The following is a 23,688-nucleotide window of genomic DNA, read 5'->3' as shown; positions in this document are numbered from 1 at the left end:
AGTTCAGAGTACTCATAACTAATAGTTTTAAAAAACTTAAATATTTTAAGACAATAAGTTTTATCAAATGGTTTGAGTTAACCTAACTTGTCAGGTTTTTAAGTCAATCGGTTTACTCATTCGGCTTGAGTTACCCTAACTGTTAGGTTTTACAGTGTGGGTAATCCTGAGCTACATTGTCCAATTTTGTACTATAGTAAGCAATAAGCTGTTTTTTCCTACCACTACAAGTTTCTTGCATCAATACAGCTGATGCATAACCATCAGCTCTGTTTGCGACATACAGATGAAATTGTTTAGATTATTCAGGATTTCCCAAGGCCGGGGCCTGTTGTAGTTTTATTTTAGAGTCTCACATGCTAGTAATGCATCTGTGTTCCATTTTAATGGATTACCTAAATGTTGCAGCCCTGCTTGTTTCATCATTTCTCTCAATGGAGCTGTTTTTACTGCGTAGTCTTCTATCCAATCGACACTAAAGCCAGTCATCCCAAGAAAAGTCATCATTTGTCCTACTGTTTGAGGCAATGGTGTTTTACTTATGCCTTCCAATTGAGCTGGAGCTATAGCTCGTGTGCCAAATGCAATCAATCGTCCTAAGTATTCAACTTGAGGCTGGCAATACTGTATTTTGGTTTTGGATACTTTGTGACCTCCTTGTGCTAATTTCGTTTCGTTAATAGAATCTTTATGACATTGTTCTAGTGATGTAGCACAAATAATCAAATCATCTACATATTGTAACAAAGTACTGTCTATCATCGATCTCCCGGCGTCGATCTCCTGCGAACGGCGGGCCTGGGAGAGCCGTGGTTGGCGGGTTGGCTTTCCCCATGGACGACGGCATGAACGAGCGGCAGCCCATGAACTTGACTGTGCAGCTGCGGACGGCGGCGGGGATTTCCCCGCGAATGGCAGGCTGAAGAGAGCCACGGATGGTGGACTCGCAGCGATCCCGCCGAATTCCCACGCGTTGCTGTCGTGGGCTAGGGCGGAAGGACGAGCGGTGACTTTGTGACGGCATCGTGGGGCAGACAAAACAGGAACAAAACAAAATGACTTTAAAAAATGGAAAACAAAACATGGTGAAGGGGTGCCGCTTACTGTTTAGGTCTGGTCTTCTGTCACGGTGCATACAGCAGGGAGGAACGAGGAACACGCAGACTAGGATAACTCAAAATAATAGTCTTTAATGTCTACATCAGGGCAAGACAAGGCAAGGCAGACACAGACAGGAACACCGGGGAGTAACGAGTAGACCAGACGAAAACTAACTAAACAGGCAGGAACTAAATGCACATGACAATCACAGATAATTACTAAAACACAGCTGGACAAGACTTAACTAATAATCACACTGAACAAGGACAGGAACATTAACAAATAAGGAAACAAATGGCGGGAACACATGACACACACGACAGGACTGACACTTAAGTGACGGTCCAGGAGGGGTGCACAGCTTTTGCCCACCTAATACGGAATTTATGGTCCCACTTTATATTAGGTGGCCTTAACTACTATGTACTTACATTGAAATTAATCATTTGATACAATGCACTTATTGTGTACATACATGCTCCTCTTCAGGAACTCGAGCTGCGTCCGAGAACGCTAGGGGAACGCCTTCAGCATGACCGGCTCTGAATACAAGTGTAATCTGTCCAATGGATGGGCGAGACGTCACGGGCGGGTGACATAATGGCCAGGAAGCATAAAAGCACGTGCGGTGGAACCGGCATCAGCTTTTTGTCATTCAGCAACCGCTACTCTGTCTGTGTGTCTTTGATCTGTGTTGTGAGTCTTATTTAGTGTTGTTTGTCCCTGCACAATCACTTGAAATAAGCTCCACAATGTCTAAAGTGCAGAGAAAACGAAGCACTTGAAGGGCGAGAGTAGATCGCATTACAGGCTGTGTGTTCTTCACTGTGGGGGAAACACGCAGTCCATGTGTGGTCTGCTTAAGAGCAGAGCACGCAGAGTCACCTCTCAAAGGAGTTGACTGCCCGCTTTGCGAGTGTTTGTCACTGCCTATGCTTGCTCTCGGAGGGCTCTCTTTGAGGAGGGAGCTTTCACCAGCGTTCCTCACGGCGCCGGCCACGCTTTCGCCGAGGCGGAGCAGTGGCTGCGCTTGTGGGAATCGCAGATGGATCAGGAGGAGGGTATGAAGACGGGCGAGCCCCTATCTTCTTCCTTTCCCATCAGATCCAGCGCCCGCTCTCTGGGATCGGAAGCCCGAGGGTTCTTTCCCACCAGAGAGAGGGCTCGACGCTCCGCCTGGCTTCCTCCGAGGAAGTGGACGTTAAGGATGTCGATCAGCTTGTAAAGTTGCAATGTTTGCACAAGCATTGTTTGCACAATCATATTATGAACGAGGATATCATTATAGCAGCGTTCCTGCATAGAAACGGTGTTCGATCTGTCAGCTCAAAAAAAAAAAAAAAAGGGCTGATCGTGCTTCTCCCCACTGTAAGGGATTTATCCTTTATTTATAATTTTAGCTTTTAGGGAATCAAATCGTAGAAATTCGATTTTGATCTGATTAATTGATATTAATCAAAATGTATAATTTATACCTTATTAACGACTCGACCAGCGAGTATTAATACAGTATATTTTAGCAATTCTGTTTATCTCGTGGATACGATAATAATACAGAATTGGTTGGGAAATTTATGAGCAACAGGTAACATGATCTATGGCAAATAATTTAAGATTTGAAAATCATGGCACCAGACTATTCATTAAAATTGAATCGAGAGTTTATTTACTATTCTAGGATACAATATACACACACATACACATGTTCTGGCAAGATGAAAGCAATTTGAAGAAAGTTTAAGGCTATTCTCTTTCCTGAGAATAAAGACGACCTGAAGACGTCACAAACAGAAGACTCGACTATCATTATCTTTTAAAGATTCATTCAATTCAGCTCAGCAAAAGAGATTGTTTGTTTGTTTGTTTACTTGCTTTGAGTTGAGTTGAGTTGAAGGCTGTTCTTCTTGAGGGAAACCCAGACTTTCTCACTGATGTGTCGTTGTCGCGTGACGTCACTCGGGAATCCTCTTTGGATTGGTGGCTTTGAAGTTCTTACGCTGCAGGCTTTGCAAGTTACTTTGGTCAGACGTGGACAGAGTGTCTTTTGAGATGTCCTTTGAGATGATCAGCTGGAAGTTAAGTCTGAGGCGAGACCAAAGTTTCCAAGCAGCCAAGTTTTTCAGCTCAGGTTTTTCTTCCGCCTAGCATGCAAAGCTGGGTGTCTGTTTTTATCGGACAGATGTGAGTCCATCCTATTCACTGTCTGATCCAATCACATTGTCTCTGTAGGGCGGAGCCCCGCCCAGCACGGCTCCTTTTCGTGCATACATTATGTTAATGTTTCATTCATCATGTGAGGAACATTTCTTAATAACTTCTTATTAAAGTATTCATCAATCATACGAGACGGAAAATCGACATATAGTTCCTTTCAACTTCCGGCATTTGAGATAAGCCTTAATCCAATACCACACACGGCTATCTATTCAAAAAGACAGTTATAAGGCAAAGATCACACTAAAACACACCATGCATAACATAAAACACCAAGCATATATATAGAGATATAAGACATCAAACCTGAGGTATTTGTCATATCGAATACCTATAATTTTACCTACTAAACGGGTTAAGTCATAGATTAAAATATCCTAAGTTCTAATAACCACAGCAAGAGAAACAAAACATAAAATACCACATTCATATATATATTGTCTCTTGAGTATATTGCTTTAATAGCAGCAGTCTTTTCTTGATTGTCCTTTAGAGATCCTCTGTGTAACTAGAGTTTCTTTGTTGTAAGAGAAAAGAGGCGCGTATTCTCTTGGAATGCAGCAAAGAAAAGTGAGTTGTTATGAGGTCATGCGGATGACCGTGGTATAGGTTTGTTGAGGTCTGGTCGACGTATATCTGTCTTTCCTTGTTGATACCATCATTGAATTATGGTCAAAAGCAGTCAGGGGATTCAGGGAGGGTCTGTGCTGGAGCATGTCCAGATCCCACGTGCTTTGTACTGTCTGTTTATTCGACTTTATTTATGGTAAACTGGTCAGGAACAACATTGAAGATTCTGTTCTTCAAAGGATGGCCAGATGTTCTCCTCCCAGCTTCATGGGTCTCATGAGATGATAAGGAGAACAGGCAGGAAGCTAGTCAGATACTTTGGGCGTTGTGTTGGTCTAGCGCTTTCGCTCGGGGCTTCCCTTCTGGGGAAGAGCTGAGTACATCGCGGTACACGGTGCCCGTCTCTCCTCAGTGCCCTCAGGAGATCGGTCTGCTAACCCTGCCACGTACGGTGTTGCAGGGCACAGCGATCTCCAGCGAGCACACATCTCAGTTTCTTCCGCCCGGAAACGTAGTGGAGCTGAGATGCTCGCCACCCCTTCGGGGGTCTCTAGAGCAGCTAGTGCGGCTTTCTCCTGCCGGTGTGCCGTTCTCGTGAGACTGGCTCCCTTAGTAGATAATTTGGCAGCGTGGGAACTACTGCCAAGTGTGTCTCGGTGGGTCCTGCATACTGTAGAGAGAGGCTACAGAATCCAGTTTGGTTCTCCTCAGCCTCGATGCAACGGGGTGAATCCCACTCTGGTGGGCCCCGAGCAGGCTCTGGTAATGGAATGAGAAGTAGAATACTCTCATGAGAAAGGAGGCCATCGAGGTGGTCCCTCCTCACGAAAGAGAGTCCGGGTTCTACAGCCGGTACTTCACAGTTCCCAAGAAGAATGGAGGGTTGCATCCCATTTTAGATCTGCATCAGTTGAACCGCTCAGTCAGCAGACTGAAGTTCAAGATGCACAAACAGGAGGGATCACGTGACCCTTCGACGGCGATGCAAGCTTAGTCTTTCGCTCTGTTCACTTCGCCACATATTGTATGATCCTGTCAGTAAAATTTGAACCACTCTGAATTGGACCCATCATGACTGCTAAGGCAGACAAAGGGGATCGGAAAAGAGAGATTGAGCAATCGCCAATGAAGAAAAAATTCAGAGATTCCGCCATCTCCAGAGAAGACCTCGATGATGCTATCGCTAGCCGTATTGAACTAGCATTTAAAGAGCAGCAAAGCACTTTGAATTCGGTTGTGAATTCGGCAGTAAGATATGTGATGGACTCTGTACTGATTCCAGCATTGCGCGAACTGCGTGAGGACATACAAGTCTGTTAAAGAGCTAAGAGAGGAGTTTGAGGCCATAACTACCGCGGCGAAGCAGACACGTGACCGCGTTGATTCTGTGCAAGCAGATGCACGTGAGGATAGGAGGGCAGTCACGGACGTAAGAAATCAGCTGGAGCGACTCACCGAGAAGATGACGGATATGGAGGACAGGTGCAGGAGGAACAACGTACGACTGGTGGGGCTGCCAGAGGGGGCTGAGGGATCCGACGCGGCTGGTTTCCTCAGAGTTCATCTTCCCAAGTGGATTCCTTCCTTGAGGGGCCGTGACATTGAGATTGACCGAGCGCACTGCGTGTATGACGGAGGGAGAGGCTCCGATCGGCCGCGCACTCTTATCTTCCATGTACTGAGATGGCATGACAGATCTGATATCCTGAAGGGTGCTCGGCAGGCCTATCCGGTGAAATGCGCACAGAACAATGTCACACTACTATTTTTTCCCGACTTTAGTCCAGCTACAGCGATCAGGAGAAAGGCATTTGGTCCGGTTTTGAAGAAGATGACAGCGCTTGGCCTCCAGCCCTTCCTCATCTATCCGGCGGTGGTTAAACTACGGCACAAAGGGGAACAGAAAAGCGATTCCCCTCAGAAAGCGGAGGATTTTATCAGCTCCCTGTCTCAGCAGAAGACATATGCCGCGGCTCTGCGGGGCGGCGACGGGGGAACAGCGGCCGCTGTCTCTCCGGTCCAACGGAAGGAACTTGATGGCCGGGATGGACATGGTCCTAGCTGTCCAGTAGGGGATGGTGGTAGGATGGACATGGACGCTTGCTAACTCTATTTTTGCTTTTCTTCTCTCCTCTCTACTACCGAGATATTGTCCCTATATATCCGGTACAACGATCTCGTTGCTGGTAAGACTGACACTCCTTTTTTTTTCTCTCTCTCTCTTTTTGGAGGGACTAATTGAGAGTAGGTTTAATTAAAAATATTTTTGGCTGTATGGGCCTTCGGGAGACATGTCTTGCGTTGGAGTGGATCGGTCACGAACCATCACTATTTTTGTTGCTCAGTCAGACCTATGTTCTCGGTAATGTGCGGTCTGAGTTGTTCCTTGTTTATGGTTGTTGGTTGTTCAGGTTTTTATGTTGTTTTTACTTTTTACAACAGACATTTATACTGTTATTTATTTTATCTTATTTCTAAAGGGATTTTTCATCTAGGAGGTTTGGTATCTAAAATGCACATCAGCGTTTACATGCTACTTACATAATGGAAGTGCTTCTGTTTTTTTTTCATTTATTGATTACAATTTTGGGATTATGAATATTCAATGCATACTCTAAATATTTTATCACTGAATGTGAATGGTTTAAATTCTGCTGTTAAACAAACCCGTGTGTTAGAATATTTACACCGTAAGTCTATTTCCTGTGCCCTAATTCAAGAGACGCATTTAAAACAATCTGACGTGGCACGTTTTCAGAATAAATATTATAAATTAGCGGCTTTTTCCTGCGCTCAAAATAAAACTAAGGGGGTGCTTATCCTTGTTAATCGAAAGTTAAATTTAACAATTGAACACCTTGGTAGTGATGAGAAGGGTAGATTTGTTTTTATCCGATGCAAAATATATAATAATAGGTTAGCATTGGTCTCTATTTACGGTCCGAATGAGACAGACAGTGCGTTCCTTACACAGATTTCAAAACATTACTTGAGCAGACTGACTGCCCATTAGTTGTGGGTGGTGATTTTAATGCTGTCATAAATCCTGCTTTAGATAAATCTCAATCTGATACAACAGCCAATGCATCTTCTAAATTACTGAATAAATTTATCACGGAGCTCAACTTAATCGATCTTTGGAGAATTCAGAATACTAAAGCTAAGGACTTCACTTTTTTTTCTAATAGACATAAGACTTTCTCTAGGATAGACTACATATTTCTCAGCCCATCTTTAATTTCGTCGAATTCCTCCATTTCTATATTACCAATTTTATTATCTGATCATTCTGCTGTGTTGTGCAGTGTTCCTCTCTCCGATGTTAAAGCCAAGACCCTAGATGGCGCTTTAACATATCATTATTAAGTAATCAGACTTTCATTACTTCACTAAAAGAATATATTAAGGAATTTCTTGAAATCAATATGCCCTCTGATGTGGATCCTCAAATAATGTGGGAATCGACTAAGTGTGCCATATGAGGATTCTGTATATCTTTCTCTTCTACTCTTGCCAAAACTCACCAGTTTACACAATTAGAAAATAAAATCCAATCATTGCAGAACCTACAAAAACAACATTTTACTGATCAACAGGCTACACAGTTGTCCTCTTTAAAAGAAGAATATGATTTACTTTCACATTCAAAGGCGGAATTTATTTTACATAGGACTAGGCAAAAATATTATTTTGAATCAGAGAGACCTAGTCATTTATTGGCCCTTAGGTTGAAAGAATGCGAGTCTAAGGCATATATTAGCGCAATAAAATCATCAGATGATCAGGTCACCACGAACCCTGCGGCAATTAATTACATATTTAAAGGTTTTTACATGAATCTGTATAAAGCCGAAACAGATTTTGATGAACCAATTTGTAAGCAGTATTTAGATAAATTGGAACTGCCTCGAATCTCACAGATGGATAAAGAATCTTTGGAGGCCCCATTAAGTTTGGAGGAGCTGCACGTCTCTCTAAAAAGCCTTCAAAAGGGCAAATCGCCAGGTCTAGATGGTCTCCCCCCTGAATTATATTTAGAAATTTGGGATTTGGTAGGGACACTTATGCTTAATTCATTTAATTTTGCAATTGAACATGGGGTATTTCATAGAGATCAAAAAACATCACTGATTTCATTACTTCTTAAAAAAGGGAAAGACCCATTAGATTGTTCCAGCTACAGACCGATTTTGCTTATCCCATGTGATCTTAAAATCTATGCTAAAGTTTTTGCTTTTCGTATGGAGAAGGTAATTCATAGTTTGATCAAGGAGGACCAAACTGGTTTCATCAAGGGGCGCAATGCATCTGACAATATGCGTCGACTCCTTCATATTCTTGACTTTGCAGACTCCCACCCGACCCCTTGTGCGGTCTTTTCACTTGATGCAGAAAAAGCCTTTGACAGGCTAGAGTGGAATTATATGTGGGCAGTTCTGCAATGTTTCGGCTTCGGTGAACACTTCATTTCTATGATTAAGACATTATACCACTCACCTGCAGCATCAGTCATAACTGGTAATATTATTTCCCCCCCATTCCCTTTGCAGCGGGGAACAAGGCAGGGATGTCCGCTTTCCCCCTTATTGTTTTGTCTATCTCTTGAACCCTTAGCACAAGCCATCAGGAAATCTGAAGTATCGATTAAGATTCATGAACATAATCGTAGTATTTCATTATACGCTGATGATATTATTCTATATTTAGACCACTTTGATGTTTCAGTCTCTAGTATAATTAAGGAATTTGATAATTTTAGTAGCTTATCAGGATATAAAATAAATTGGAGCAAATCTGCTTTAATGCCAATTAACAATGTTAAAGTTAATTCTTCTATTCCTCATTTATCCCTATTAAGGAATCTTTCATCTATTTGGGCATTACCATACATAAAACATTCATAAGATTGCCAGAGACAATTTTAATAATATTTTAGTTAAGGTCAAAATGACATTCAAAGATGGAAGAATCTTAAAGTATCTCTTCAAGGAAGAATCTCCACTGTTAAGATTAATTTGTTACCTCGATTTAATTTTTTTTTTCTCTATGCTACCACTTTCTCCCCCTCCAGGTTACTTTAAGGAGATCAACTCCATAATTTCTAAATTTATCTGGAATGATAAATGCCCCAGAATTAAGCTTACCACATTACAACATCCTAATAGCGCAGGAGGACTGGCTGTACCAAAATTTGAACTGTATTATTGGTCGTTCCAGCTTAAGGCTCTTCATAATTGGGTTGATCCTCAATCTACAGTTTCTTGGAGAGTGATTGAAGCTGACAAGGTTAAACCAAATAGACTCCAAGATTTGTTATTTACTGGCAAAGGAAAAAAAGGGGATAATTATAAATTTGGTCCGGTTGTGGCCAACTCTATTAAAATCTGGAAAACGGTGGAACGTCGGATAGGAGGAACCTTCAAATTTTGTAACAGTACACCTTTATGGCACAATTTTAATTTTGTATGCGGAAATCGTCCATTTGTCCAACCCTCTTGGTCCTCTTTGGGTGTAAACACATGCGGTGATATATATGATAACCAGGGCTTATGTTCATTTCAGACATTAAGAACCAAATTTTGTCTACCAGCATCCGCATATTTTGTCTTTCTTCAATTACGTTCTGCTCTCAAAGCGTATGGAATTCCTTGGGCATCTCCCATCTCCTCTCATCCTATGCAAGATTGGATTGCACCATCTGTTGGTCGGCCGTCTGTTTCTTTAATATATAATAAGATTATTGATTGCATTACAAAACCTCTTTCTATTAAAACTATTTGGAATAGGGAATTATCTGACCTTAATTTGTCTGTCGACTGGGAGAGAGTGTGGTCTAATCTCAGTTTAACATCTAAAAATCTGGCTCATCGTCTTATTCACTTCAAAGTCATTCATAGAGCATACATAACTCCTTACAAAAGATTTAAAATGAAACTACAACCGAATCTCAATTGCCATATATGTAATACTACATCGTCAGGTACTTTTCTGCATATGTTTTGGGAATGTCCTGTCGTCATCAGTCTATGGACACATGTAAACCTGGTTCTATCATCCTTACTGCATATTGATTGGTCTGTTTATCCAAGTTTGTGTCTTCTTAATGATGATTCTGGCCTCTGTATAACTTCAATGCAAAAGAGAATGTTGTTTGCTGGTTTTACAGCTGCAAAGAAGACAATAATACAAAACTGGTTTACACCGCACATGTGTGGAAAAACATATTGGATCCGTAGCCTCCTGCAAATAGTGACTTGTGAATGTACAACAGCACGAATCAATGGGGCCAAGCCTTCTACCATTGATGCTTGGCAGTGCTTTCTCTTTGATATACGTGACTGTATAAAGGAGTGACTTTTATTTTTTTCTTGTCCTTCCCTCTCTCCCTCCCTTTGACTGGACTTTGAGATATTGAGTATGTGTCTGTTGTTGTTGTTTTTTTTGTTTTTTTTTATCATTATTTTGTATTTTTTATTCATTTGTTTATTTTTTTGGATGTTATGTATGAATAACAAAAAAAAAGATGCACAAACAGGTCGTGTCTCAGATCAGGTCCAAGGACTGGTTTGCCACGATCTATCTAAAAGACGCATACTTCCATATCTCCATCCTCCCACTCATAGAGAGTTCCTGAGGTTTGCTTTCGGGGGTGAAGCTTACCAATATCAGGTTCTTCCCTTCGGCCTTGCACTCTCACCCCGCACTTTTACAAAGTGTGTGGATGCCGCGTTAGCTCTGTTGCGGCTACAAGGCATCTGCTTACTCAATTACATCAACGTTTGGTTGATTCTCGCTCGATCAGAGCAGATGGCTGCTCAACATCATGATGTTGTTCTCGCCCACATGAAAGTGCTGGGGTTAAGACTGAACGCCAAGCAGAGTGTGCTTTCTCCATTACAGAGAACCACTTATCTTGGTGTGGTGTGGGATTCGACCACGATGCAGGCACATATGTCCCCTGCTCGGATCGAGTCGATCCTCACGGCAGTCAGGAGAGTGAAAGAAGGCCAGTCACTCACTTTCAAGCAGTTTCAGAGACTGGTGGGTCTGATGGCAGCTGCGTCCAACGTGATACCTATTGGCCTGTTGTACATGAGACCCCTACAGTGGTGGCTCAAGACCAAGGGGCTCTCCCTGAGGGGAAAACCGCTTCGCATGATCAAGGTCACGCGGCGATGCCTACGTGCCTTAGACATGTGGAGACAACCTTGGTTCTGGTCTAAGGCCCCGGTGCTGGGAGCTCCGAGTCGCTGCGTAATGCTAGCGATGGACGCGTCCCTCACCGGTTGGGGAGCGGTCATGAAGGTGGCCACCCTGCCCGCGGTCTGTGGAGTGGTCGCCATCTCACGTGGCACATCAATTGGCTGGAGATGCTGACTGTGTTTCAGGCTCTGAAACATTTTCTCCCAGACCTAAGAGATCACCATGTGTTGGTGTGCACCGACAACACAGTCGTGGTCTCTTATGTCAGCCACCAAGCAGGTCTATGGTCGCGCCCCCTGTACAGGCTGGCACACCAGATCCTTGTGTTGTCCCAGGGCAAACTCCTCTCGCTGAGAGCAGTTTACTTCCCTGGGCATCTCAATGGGGAGCAGACATCCTGTCGAGGCAAGGGCCGAGGCCCAGGAAATGGTTGCTTCACACCGAGGTGATGAAGCAGATCTGGAGAGTGTTTGGCCAGGCACAGGTGGACCTCTTCGCTACTCAGGAGACAGCACAATGTCCCATCTGGTACTCTCTGTCTAATCCAGCTCCACTGGGGCTCGATGCCATGGTACAGACGTGGCCAAGGCTTCGTCTGTACATTCTTCCCCCGATCGCTCTGCTCCCGGGAGTTCTGGCGAGAGTGCGCCAGGACGAGGTCAGTCTACTTCTGGTAGCACCGTTCTGGCTGGGCCGAGTATGGTTCTCGGACCTGATTTCTCCGCTAGACGGCTCTCCATGGGGGATTCCTGTCAGGAGGGATCTCCTCTCACAAGCAGGGGTCTATCACCCCTGCCCAGATATGTTGAAGTTGTGGGTGTGGCCCCTGAAGAGGCACAGCTCATAGCCTCCGGTCTCTCAACCGAGGTTGTTGAGACCATCCTCCAATCCAGAGCTCCCTCAACGAGGAAACTGTACGCCTTGAAGTGGAACTTTTCACTTCTTGGTGTGGAGACCGCCAGCTCGACCCAGTCAACTGCCCGACTGGTACAGTTCTGGAGTTCGTGCGGGCCTGTTCCTCTGCAGGGTTAACCCACTCTACCCTGAGGGTTTACGGGGTGGCTATACCAGAAGAGGAACGTCTCTAGGTTACGTATGTAACCCTAGTTTCTTGAGGGAACGAGACACTGCGTCTCGAGGCCACACTTCCGGCATCCCTGCCAGTGCTTGCTTCATTCCTAGAAGCTGACACCGGTTCCACCGCACATGCTTTTATGCTTCCTGTCACTTCATGGTGCAGAGGTTGCCAGCTCGACCCAGCCAACTGCCAGATTGGTACAGTTCTGGAGTTCGTGCGGGCCTGTTCCTCCACAGGGTTAACCCACTCCACCCTGAGGGTTTACGTGGCGGCTATACCGGCCTACCGCGCCCTTCTCAGTGGCCTTTCAGTGGGTAGACACCCCCAGTACATGTTTCCTCCAGAGGCTGAGGCCTCCGGCCAGAGAGCTTATGCTATGTGGTGGATCAGGATGCTATTCCATAGCCTCGAGTCCTCTGCTCTCCCCTTTCCTGGGGATCAAGACTCTCTTCTCAGAAGTTGGCCTTCGTGACACAGGCCCCGCCCACTTTAGCCACTATGTGACTTTTTTCTCTCGCCCTAGCTGTGCTCCATCCACACTTGTGGCATGGGCATCTCGTTCCCCTAGCATTCTCGGACGCAGCTCAAGTTCCTGAAGAGGAACGACTCTTGGTTACGTATGTAACCCTAGTTCCTCGAGGGAACGAGACGCTGTGTCTCGAGGCCACACTTCCGGCATCCCTGCCAGTGCTTGCTTCATTCCTAGAAGCTGACGCCGGTTCCACCGCACGTGCTTTTATGCTTCCTGGCCATTACGTCACCCACCCGTGACGTATCGCCCATCCATTGGACAGATTACACTTGTATTCAGAGCCGGTCACATTCGGACGCAGCGTCTCGTTCCCTCGAGGAACTAGGGTTACATACGTTTTTACATTGTACTTATATTTTTAAAAATACCTATATGTACTTACATCTTTAATTAATTTCTGTAATTACATTTATAATTACACTGTTAACCCATCCCTTACACCTTAACCCACCCTTAAACCTACCCATACCACCAAACCTGTCGCAAACCTTACCCATATCCCAACTCAATAGCAGCAAAAGTGTTTTGCAATACAATATGAACACAATAAGTACATTGTACTTATATTTTCATGTCAGTACATAGTAGTTAAGGCCACCTAATATAAAGTGTAACCGAATGTATTTATTTTCTCATATAACCACAGTCATTCGCACAGACACAGACACATTAAAACAGACTACTTGTGGTAGTTTCCGCTGTTTATATGAAGAATCACTCTTGAAGTCTAAGGGTTTTGATGCCAGAGTATAGACTTTATTATCGGCGATAATGCAGTCCCGAGTCTCTGCACAGAATCTCCCGAATCTGGGTTTGCAACCTCTTATATACAGATTTTTCTCCTAAGCCATATTCAGTACATTTGCTATATCTTATTGTTTACCTTTTTTGGATGTGCCTCTAGTCTGCTTTCACAGGAGGCCTCCATTTACGTTAAAGAAGAGGCACCATCGTATAGTTTTTGTCTAATGTCACAACAGGATTTGCAGTTTCAGCACAAAATGTATGTCTGCACATCCTCTTCTCATGCTGGCCTCTACACACAGGCAGAAACATGTTTATGAAAAGCTTCTTTCTCAGTGAGAGAAAGTTGCTTATTGAAAATTTAAGAGTAAAGCTCAAGTACATGAAAGATGTTTCTTTCTCATGAAATGACATGTAACTTGCAATGCAGAAGAAAGATTTTCAGGATTTAGAGATTTTTTGTAGAGAAAGTTATGTTAGAGCTTCATTGCACAGAATCACTTGTTAGGAGCTTCTGAGAACACTAAATGCTGTGTTAGTGCAACTAAGCAAATGAAGAGAATGCAAGGCCACAGATGCTGAAAAGCTTCTTTTTCAGTGAGAGAAAGTTGCTTAATGCAATTTTAAGAGTAAAGCTCAAGTACATGAAAGATGTTTCTTTCTCATGAAATGACATGTAATTTGCAATGCAGAAGACAGATTTTCAGGATTTAGAGATTTTTTGTAGAGAAAGTTATGTTAGAGCTTCAATGCACAGAATCACTTGTTAGGAGCTTTTGAGAACACTAAATGCTGTGTTAGTGCAACTAAGCAAATGAAGAGAATCCAAGGCCACATATGCTGAAAAGCTTCTTTCTCAATGAGAGAAAGTTGCTTAATGCAATTTTAATAGTAAAGCTCAAGTACATGAAAGATGTTTCTTTCTCATGAAATGACATGTAATTTGCAAGGCAGGAGACAGATTTTCATGATTTAGAGATTTTTTGCAGAGAAAGTTATATTAGCGCACCGTTGCCCAGAATCACAACTTTGGAGCTTCTGAGAACACTAAATGCTGTGTTAGTGCAACTAAGCAAATGAAGAGAATCCAAGGCCACATATGCTGAAAAGCTTCTTTCTCAGTGAGAGAAATTTACTTATTGCAATTTTAAGACAAAAGCTCAAGTACAAGAAAGGTGTTTCTTTCTCATGAAATGACATGTAATTTGCAATGCAGAAGACAGATTTTCAGGATTTTGAGATTTTTTGTAGAGAAAGTTATGTTAGAGCTTCAATGCACAGAATCACTTGTTAGGAGCTTTTGAGAACACTAAATGCTGTGTTAGTGCAACTAAGCAAGTGAAGAGAATGCAAGGCCACAGATGCTGAAAAGCTTCTTTCTCAGTAAGAGAAAGTTGCTTATTGCAATTTTAAGACTAAAGCTCAAGTACATGAAAGATGTTTCTTTCTCATGAAATGACATGCATTTTGCAATGCAGCAGACAGATTTTTTTAGGATTTAGAGATTTTTTGTAGAGAAAGTTATGTTAGAGCTTCAATGCACAGAATCACTTGTTAGGAGCTTCTGAGTACACTAAATGCTGTATAAGTACAACTAAGCAAATTAAGAGAATCCAAGGCCACAAATGCTGAAAAGCTTCTTTCTCAATGAGAGAAAGTTGCTTAATGCAATTTTAATAGTAAAGCTCAAGTACATGAAAGATGTTTCTTTCTCATGAAATGACATGTAATTTGCAAGGCAGGAGACAGATTTTCATGATTTAGAGATTTTTTGCAGAGAAAGTTATATTAGCGCACCGTTGCACAGAATCACAACTTTGGAGCTTCTGAGAACACTAAATGCTGTGTTAGTGCAACTAAGCAAATGAAGAGAATGCAAGGCCACAGATGCTGAAAACCTTCTTTCTCAGTGAGAGAAAGTTGCTCAATGCAATTTTAAGAGTAAAGCTCAAGTAAATGAAAGATGTTTCTTTCTCATGAAATGACATGTAATTTGCAATGCAGAAGACAGATTTTCAGGATTTAGAGATTTTTTTGTAGAGAAAGTTATGTTAGAGCTTCAATGCACAGAATCACTTGTTAGGAGCTTCTGAGAACACTAAATGCTGTGTTAGTGCAACTAAGCAAATGAAGAGAATGCAAGGCCACAGATGCTGAAAAGCTTCTTTCTCAGTGAGAGAAAGTTGCTTTTTGCAATTTTAAGAGTAAAGCTCAAGTACATGAAAGATGTTTCTTTCTCATGAAATGACATGTAATTTTGAATGCTAAAGACAGATTTTCATGATTTAGAGATTTTTTGCAGAGAAAGTTATGTTAGAGCTTCAATGCACAGAATCACTTGTTAGGAGCTTCTGAGTACACTAAATGCTGTGTTAGTGCAACTAAGCAAATGAAGAGAATGCAAGGCCACATATGCTGAAAAGCTTCTTTTTCAGTGAGAGAAAGTTGATTATTGCAATTTTAAGACAAAAGCTCAAGTACATGAAAGATGTTTCTTTCTCATGGAATGACATGCATTTTGCAATGCAGAAGACAGATTTTCAGGATTTAGAGATTTTTTGTAGAGAAAGTTATGTTAGAGCTTCAATGCACAGAATCACTTGTTAGGAGCTTCTGAGAACACTAAATGCTGTGTTAGTGCAACTAAGCAAATGAAAAGAATGCAAGGCCATAAATGCTGAAAAGCTTCTTTCTCAATGAGAGAAAGTTGCTTAATGCAATTTTAATAGTAAAGCTCAAGTACATGAAAAATGTTTCTTTCTCATGAAATGACATGTAATTTGCAATGCAGAAGACATATTTTCAGGATTTTGAGATTTTTTTGTAGAGAAAGTTATGTTAGAGCTTCAATGCACAGAATCACTTGTTTGGAACTTCTGAGAATTCTAAATGCTGTGTTATTGCAACTAAGCAAATGAAGAGAATCCAAGGCCACATATGCTGAAAAGCTTCTTTCTCAGTGAGAGAAATTTACTTATTGCAATTTTAAGACAAAAGCTCAAGTACAAGAAACATGTTTCTTTCTCATGAAATGACATGCATTTTGCAATGCAGAAGACAGATTTTCATGATTTAGAGATTTTTTGCAGAGAAAGTTATATTAGCGCACTGATGCACAGAATCACAACTTTGGAGCTTCTGAGAACACTAAATGCTGTGTTAGTGCAACTAAGCAAATGAAGAGAATGCAAGGCCACAGATGCTGAAAACCTTCTTTCTCAGTGAGAGAAAGATGCTTATTGCAATTTTAAGACAAAAGCTCAAGTACATGAAAGATGTTTCTTTCTCATGGAATGACATGCATTTTGCAATGCAGGAGACAGATTTTCAGGATTTAGAGATTTTTTGTAGAGAAAGTTATGTTAGAGCTTCAATGCACAGAATCACTTGTTAGGAGCTTCTGAGTACACTAAATGCTGTATGAGTACAACTAAGCAAATTAAGAGAATCCTAGGCCACAAATGCTGAAAAGCTTCTTTCTCAATGAGAGAAAGTTGCTTAATGCAATTTTAATAGTAAAGCTCAAGTACATGAAAGATGTTTCTTTCTCATGAAATGACATGTAATTTGCAAGGCAGGAGACAGATTTTCATGATTTAGAGATTTTTTGCAGAGAAAGTTATATTAGCGCACCGATGCACAGAATCACAACTTTGGAGCTTCTGAGAACACTAAATGCTGTGTTAGTGCAACTAAGCAAATGAAGAGAATGCAAGGCCACATATGCTGAAAAGCTTCTTTTTCAGTGAGAGAAAGTTGATTATTGCAATTTTAAGACAAAAGCTCAAGTACATGAAAGATGTTTCTTTCTCATGGAATGACATGCATTTTGCAATGCAGAAGACAGATTTTCAGGATTTAGAGATTTTTTGTAGAGAAAGTTATGTTAGAGCTTCAATGCACAGAATCACTTGTTAGGAGCTTCTGAGAACACTAAATGCTGTGTTAGTGCAACTAAGCAAATGAAGAGAATGCAAGGCCATAAATGCTGAAAAGCTTCTTTCTCAGTAAGAGAAAGTTGCTTATTGCAATTTTAAGACTAAACCTCAAGTACATGAAAGATGTTTCTTTCTCATGGATTGACATGCATTTTGCAATGCAGAAGACAGATTTTCAGGATTTAGAGATTTTTTGTAGAGAAAGTTATGTTAGAGCTTCAATGCACAGAATCACTTGTTAGGAGCTTCTGAGAACACTAAATGCTGTGTTAGTGCAACTAAGCAAATGAAGAGAATCCAAGGCCACATATGCTGAAAAGCTTCTTTCTCAGTGAGAGAAATTTACTTATTGCAATTTTAAGACAAAAGCTCAAGTACAAGAAAGGTGTTTCTTTCTCATGAAATGACATGTAATTTGCAATGCAGAAGACAGATTTTCAGGATTTTGAGATTTTTTGTAGAGAAAGTTATGTTAGAGCTTCAATGCACAGAATCACTTGTTAGGAGCTTTTGAGAACACTAAATGCTGTGTTAGTGCAACTAAGCAAGTGAAGAGAATGCAAGGCCACAGATGCTGAAAAGCTTCTTTCTCAGTAAGAGAAAGTTGCTTATTGCAATTTTAAGACTAAAGCTCAAGTACATGAAAGATGTTTCTTTCTCATGAAATGACATGCATTTTGCAATGCAGCAGACAGATTTTTTTAGGATTTAGAGATTTTTTGTAGAGAAAGTTATGTTAGAGCTTCAATGCACAGAATCACTTGTTAGGAGCTTCTGAGTACACTAAATGCTGTATAAGTACAACTAAGCAAATTAAGAGAATCCAAGGCCACAAATGCTGAAAAGCTTCTTTCTCAATGAGAGAAAGTTGCTTAATGCAATTTTAATAGTAAAGCTCAAGTACATGAAAGATGTTTCTTTCTCATGAAATGACATGTAATTTGCAAGGCAGGAGACAGATTTTCAGGATTTAGAGATTTTTTTTGTAGAGAAAGTTATGTTAGAGCTTCAATGCACAGAATCACTTGTTAGGAGCTTCTGAGAACACTAAATGCTGTGTTAGTGCAACTAAGCAAATGAAGAGAATGCAAGGCCACAGATGCTGAAATGCTTCTTTCTCAGTGAGAGAAAGTTGCTTTTTGCAATTTTAAGAGTAAAGCTCAAGTACATGAAAGATGTTTCTTTCTCATGAAATGACATGTAATTTGGAATGCTAAAGACAGATTTTCATGATTTAGAGATTTTTTGCAGAGAAAGTTATGTTAGAGCATCAATGCACAGAATCACTTGTTTGGAACTTCTGAGAATTCTAAATGCTGTGTTATTGCAACTAAGCAAATGAAGAGAATCCAAGGCCACATATGCTGAAAAGCTTCTTTCTCAATGAGAGAAAGTTGCTTAATGCAATTTTAATAGTAAAGCTCAAGTACATGAAAGATGTTTCTTTCTCATGAAATGACATGTAATTTTGAATGCTAAAGACAGATTTTCATGATTTAGAGATTTTTTGCAGAGAAAGTTATGTTAGAGCTTCAATGCACAGAATCACTTGTTAGGAGCTTCTGAGTACACTAAATGCTGTGTTAGTGCAACTAAGCAAATGAAGAGAATGCAAGGCCACATATGCTGAAAAGCTTCTTTTTCAGTGAGAGAAAGTTGATTATTGCAATTTTAAGACAAAAGCTCAAGTACATGAAAGATGTTTCTTTCTCATGGAATGACATGCATTTTGCAATGCAGAAGACAGATTTTCAGGATTTAGAGATTTTTTGTAGAGAAAGTTATGTTAGAGCTTCAATGCACAGAATCACTTGTTAGGAGCTTCTGAGAACACTAAATGCTGTGTTAGTGCAACTAAGCAAATGAAAAGAATGCAAGGCCATAAATGCTGAAAAGCTTCTTTCTCAATGAGAGAAAGTTGCTTAATGCAATTTTAATAGTAAAGCTCAAGTACATGAAAAATGTTTCTTTCTCATGAAATGACATGTAATTTGCAATGCAGAAGACAGATTTTCAGGATTTAGAGATTTTTTGTAGAGAAAGTTATGTTAGAGCTTCAATGCACAGAATCACTTGTTTGGAACTTCTGAGAATTCTAAATGCTGTGTTATTGCAACTAAGCAAATGAAGAGAATCCAAGGCCACATATGCTGAAAAGCTTCTTTCTCAGTGAGAGAAAGTTATGTTAGAGCTTCAATGCACAGAATCACTTGTTAGAGCTTCTGAGAACACTAAATGCTGTATAAGTACAACTAAGCAAATGAAAAGAATGCAAGGCCACATATGCTGAAAAGCTTCTTTCTCAATGAGAGAAAGTTGCTCAATGCAATTTTAAGACAAAAGCTCAAGTACATGAAAGATGTTTCTTTCATGAAATGACATGCATTTTGCAATGCAGAGACAGATTTTCATGATTTAGAGATTTTTGCAGAGAAAGTTATATTAGCGCACTGATGCACAGAATCACAACTTTGGAGCTTCTGAGAACACTAAATGCTGTGTTAGTGCAACTAAGCAAATGAAGAGAATGCAAGGCCACAGATGCTGAAAACCTTCTTTCTCAGTGAGAGAAAGTTGCTTATTGCAATTTTAAGACAAAAGCTCAAGTACATGAAAGATGTTTCTTTCTCATGGAATGACATGCATTTTGCAATGCAGGAGACAGATTTTCAGGATTTAGAGATTTTTTGTAGAGAAAGTTATGTTAGAGCTTCAATGCACAGAATCACTTGTTAGGAGCTTCTGAGTACACTAAATGCTGTATGAGTACAACTAAGCAAATTAAGAGAATCCTAGGCCACAAATGCTGAAAAGCTTCTTTCTCAATGAGAGAAAGTTGCTTAATGCAATTTTAATAGTAAAGCTCAAGTACATGAAAGATGTTTCTTTCTCATGAAATGACATGTAATTTGCAAGGCAGGAGACAGATTTTCATGATTTAGAGATTTTTTGCAGAGAAAGTTATATTAGCGCACCGATGCACAGAATCACAACTTTGGAGCTTCTGAGAACACTAAATGCTGTGTTAGTGCAACTAAGCAAATGAAGAGAATGCAAGGCCACAGATGCTGAAAACCTTCTTTCTCAGTGAGAGAAAGTTGCTTTTTGCAATTTTAAGAGTAAAGCTCAAGTACATGAAAGATGTTTCTTTCTCATGAAATGACATGTAATTTGCAAGGCAGGAGACAGATTTTCATGATTTAGAGATTTTTTGCAGAGAAAGTTATATTAGCGCACTGATGCACAGAATCACAACTTTGGAGCTTCTGAGAACACTAAATGCTGTGTTAGTGCAACTAAGCAAATGAAGAGAATGCAAGGCCACAGATGCTGAAAAGCTTCTTTCTCAGTGAGAGAAAGTTGCTTTTTGCAATTTTAAGAGTAAAACTCAAGTACATGAAAGATGTTTCTTTCTCATGAAATGACATGTAATTTTGAATGCTAAAGACAGATTTTCATGATTTAGAGATTTTTTGCAGAGAAAGTTATGTTAGAGCTTCAATGCACAGAATCACTTGTTAGGAGCTTCTGAGTACACTAAATGCTGTGTTAGTGCAACTAAGCAAATGAAGAGAATGCAAGGCCACATATGCTGAAAAGCTGCTTTTTCAGTGAGAGAAAGTTGATTATTGCAATTTTAAGACAAAAGCTCAAGTACATGAAAGATGTTTCTTTCTCATGAAATGACATGTAATTTGCAATGCAGAAGACAGATTTTCAGGATTTAGAGATTTTTTGTAGAGAAAGTTATGTTAGAGCTTCAATGCACAGAATCACTTGTTAGGAGCTTCTGAGAACACTAAATGCTGTGTTAGTGCAACTAAGCAAATGAAGAGAATGCAAGGCCATAAATGCTGAAAAGCTTCTTTCTCAGTAAGAGAAAGTTGCTTATTGCAATTTTAAGACTAAACCTCAAGTACATGAAAGATGTTTCTTTCTCATGAAATGACATGTAATTTGCAATGCAGAAGACAGATTTTCAGGATTTAGAGATTTTTTGTAGAGAAAGTTATGTTAGAGCTTCAATGCACAGAATCACTTGTTAGGAGCTTCTGAGAACACTAAATGCTGTGTTAGTGCAACTAAGCAAATGAAGAGAATGCAAGGCCATAAATGCTGAAAAGCTTCTTTCTCAGTAAGAGAAAGTTGCTTATTGCAATTTTAAGACTAAACCTCAAGTACATGAAAGATGTTTCTTTCTCATGAAATGACATGCATTTTGCCATGCAGAAGACAGATTTTCAGGATTTAGAGATTTTTTGTAGAGAAAGTTATGTTAGAGCTTCAATGCACAGAATCACTTGTTAGGAGCTTCTGAGTACACTAAATGCTGTATAAGTACAACTAAGCAAATTAAGAGAATCCAAGGCCACATATGCTGAAAAGCTGCTTTTTCAGTGAGAGAAAGTTGATTATTGCAATTTTAAGACAAAAGCTCAAGTACATGAAAGATGTTTCTTTCTCATGGATTGACATGCATTTTGCAATGCAGAAGACAGATTTTCAGGATTTAGAGATTTTTTGCAGAGAAAGTTATGTTAGAGCTTCAATGCACAGAATCACTTGTTAGAGCTTCTGAGAACACTAAATGCTGTGTTAGTGCAACTAAGCAAATTAAGAGAATCCAAGGCCACATATGCTGAAAAGCTGCTTTTCAGTGAGAGAAAGTTGCTTAATGCAATTTTAAGACTAAAGCTCAAGTACATGAAAGATGTTTCTTTCATGAAATGACATGTAATTTGCAAGGCAGGAGACAGATTTTCAGGATTTAGAGATTTTTGCAGAGAAAGTTATGTTAGAGCTTCAATGCACAGAATCACTTGTTAGAGCTTCTGAGAACACTAAATGCTGTGTTATTGCAACTAAGCAAATTAAGAGAATCCAAGGCCACAAATGCTGAAAAGCTGCTTTTCAGTGAGAGAAAGTTGCTTTTGCAATTTTAAGACAAAAGCTCAAGTACATGAAAGATGTTTCTTTCATGAAATGACATGTAATTTGCAATGCAGAAGACAGATTTTCAGGATTTAGAGATTTTTGCAGAGAAAGTTATATTAGAGCTTCAATGCACAGAATCACAACTTTGGAGCTTCTGAGAACACTAAATGCTGTGTTAGTGCAACTAAGCAAATGAAGAGAATGCAAGGCCACAGATGCTGAAAACCTTCTTTCTCAGTGAGAGAAAGTTGCTTAATGCAATTTTAAGAGTAAAGCTCAAGTACATGAAAGATGTTTCTTTCTCATGAAATGACATGTAATTTGCAATGCAGAAGACAGATTTTCAGGATTTTGAGATTTTTTTGTAGAGAAAGTTATGTTAGAGCTTCAATGCACAGAATCACTTGTTTGGAACTTCTGAGAATTCTAAATGCTGTGTTATTGCAACTAAGCAAATGAAGAGAATCCAAGGCCACATATGCTGAAAAGCTTCTTTCTCAGTGAGAGAAATTTACTTATTGCAATTTTAAGACAAAAGCTCAAGTACAAGAAAGATGTTTCTTTCTCATGAAATGACATGCATTTTGCAATGCAGAAGACAGATTTTCAGGATTTAGAGATTTTTTGCAGAGAAAGTTATATTAGCGCACTGATGCACAGAATCACAACTTTGGAGCTTCTGAGAACACTAAATGCTGTGTTAGTGCAACTAAGCAAATGAAGAGAATGCAAGGCCACAGATGCTGAAAACCTTCTTTCTCAGTGAGAGAAAGTTGCTTATTGCAATTTTAAGACAAAAGCTCAAGTACATGAAAGATGTTTCTTTCTCATGAAATGACGTAATTTACAATGCAGAAGACAGATTTTCAGGATTTAGAGATTTTTTTGTAGAGAAAGTTATGTTAGAGCTTCAATGCACAGAATCACTTGTTAGGAGCTTCTGAGTACACTAAATGCTGTATAAGTACAACTAAGCAAATTAAGAGAATCCAAGGCCACAAATGCTGAAAAGCTTCTTTCTCAATGAGAGAAAGTTGCTTAATGCAATTTTAATAGTAAAGCTCAAGTACATGAAAAATGTTTCTTTCTCATGAAATGACATGCAATTTGCAATGCAGAAGACATATTTTCAGGATTTTGAGATTTTTTTGTAGAGAAAGTTATGTTAGAGCTTCAATGCACAGAATCACTTGTTTGGAACTTCTGAGAATTCTAAATGCTGTGTTATTGCAACTAAGCAAATGAAGAGAATCCAAGGCCACATATGCTGAAAAGCTTCTTTCTCAGTGAGAGAAATTTACTTATTGCAATTTTAAGACAAAAGCTCAAGTACAAGAAAGATGTTTCTTTCTCATGAAATGACATGCATTTTG

Source organism: Onychostoma macrolepis, chromosome 20 (assembly GCF_012432095.1).
Source record: "Onychostoma macrolepis isolate SWU-2019 chromosome 20, ASM1243209v1, whole genome shotgun sequence".
In the NCBI taxonomy this organism is placed as follows: domain Eukaryota; kingdom Metazoa; phylum Chordata; class Actinopteri; order Cypriniformes; family Cyprinidae; genus Onychostoma; species Onychostoma macrolepis.
This window is presented reverse-complemented; position numbering follows the sequence as displayed.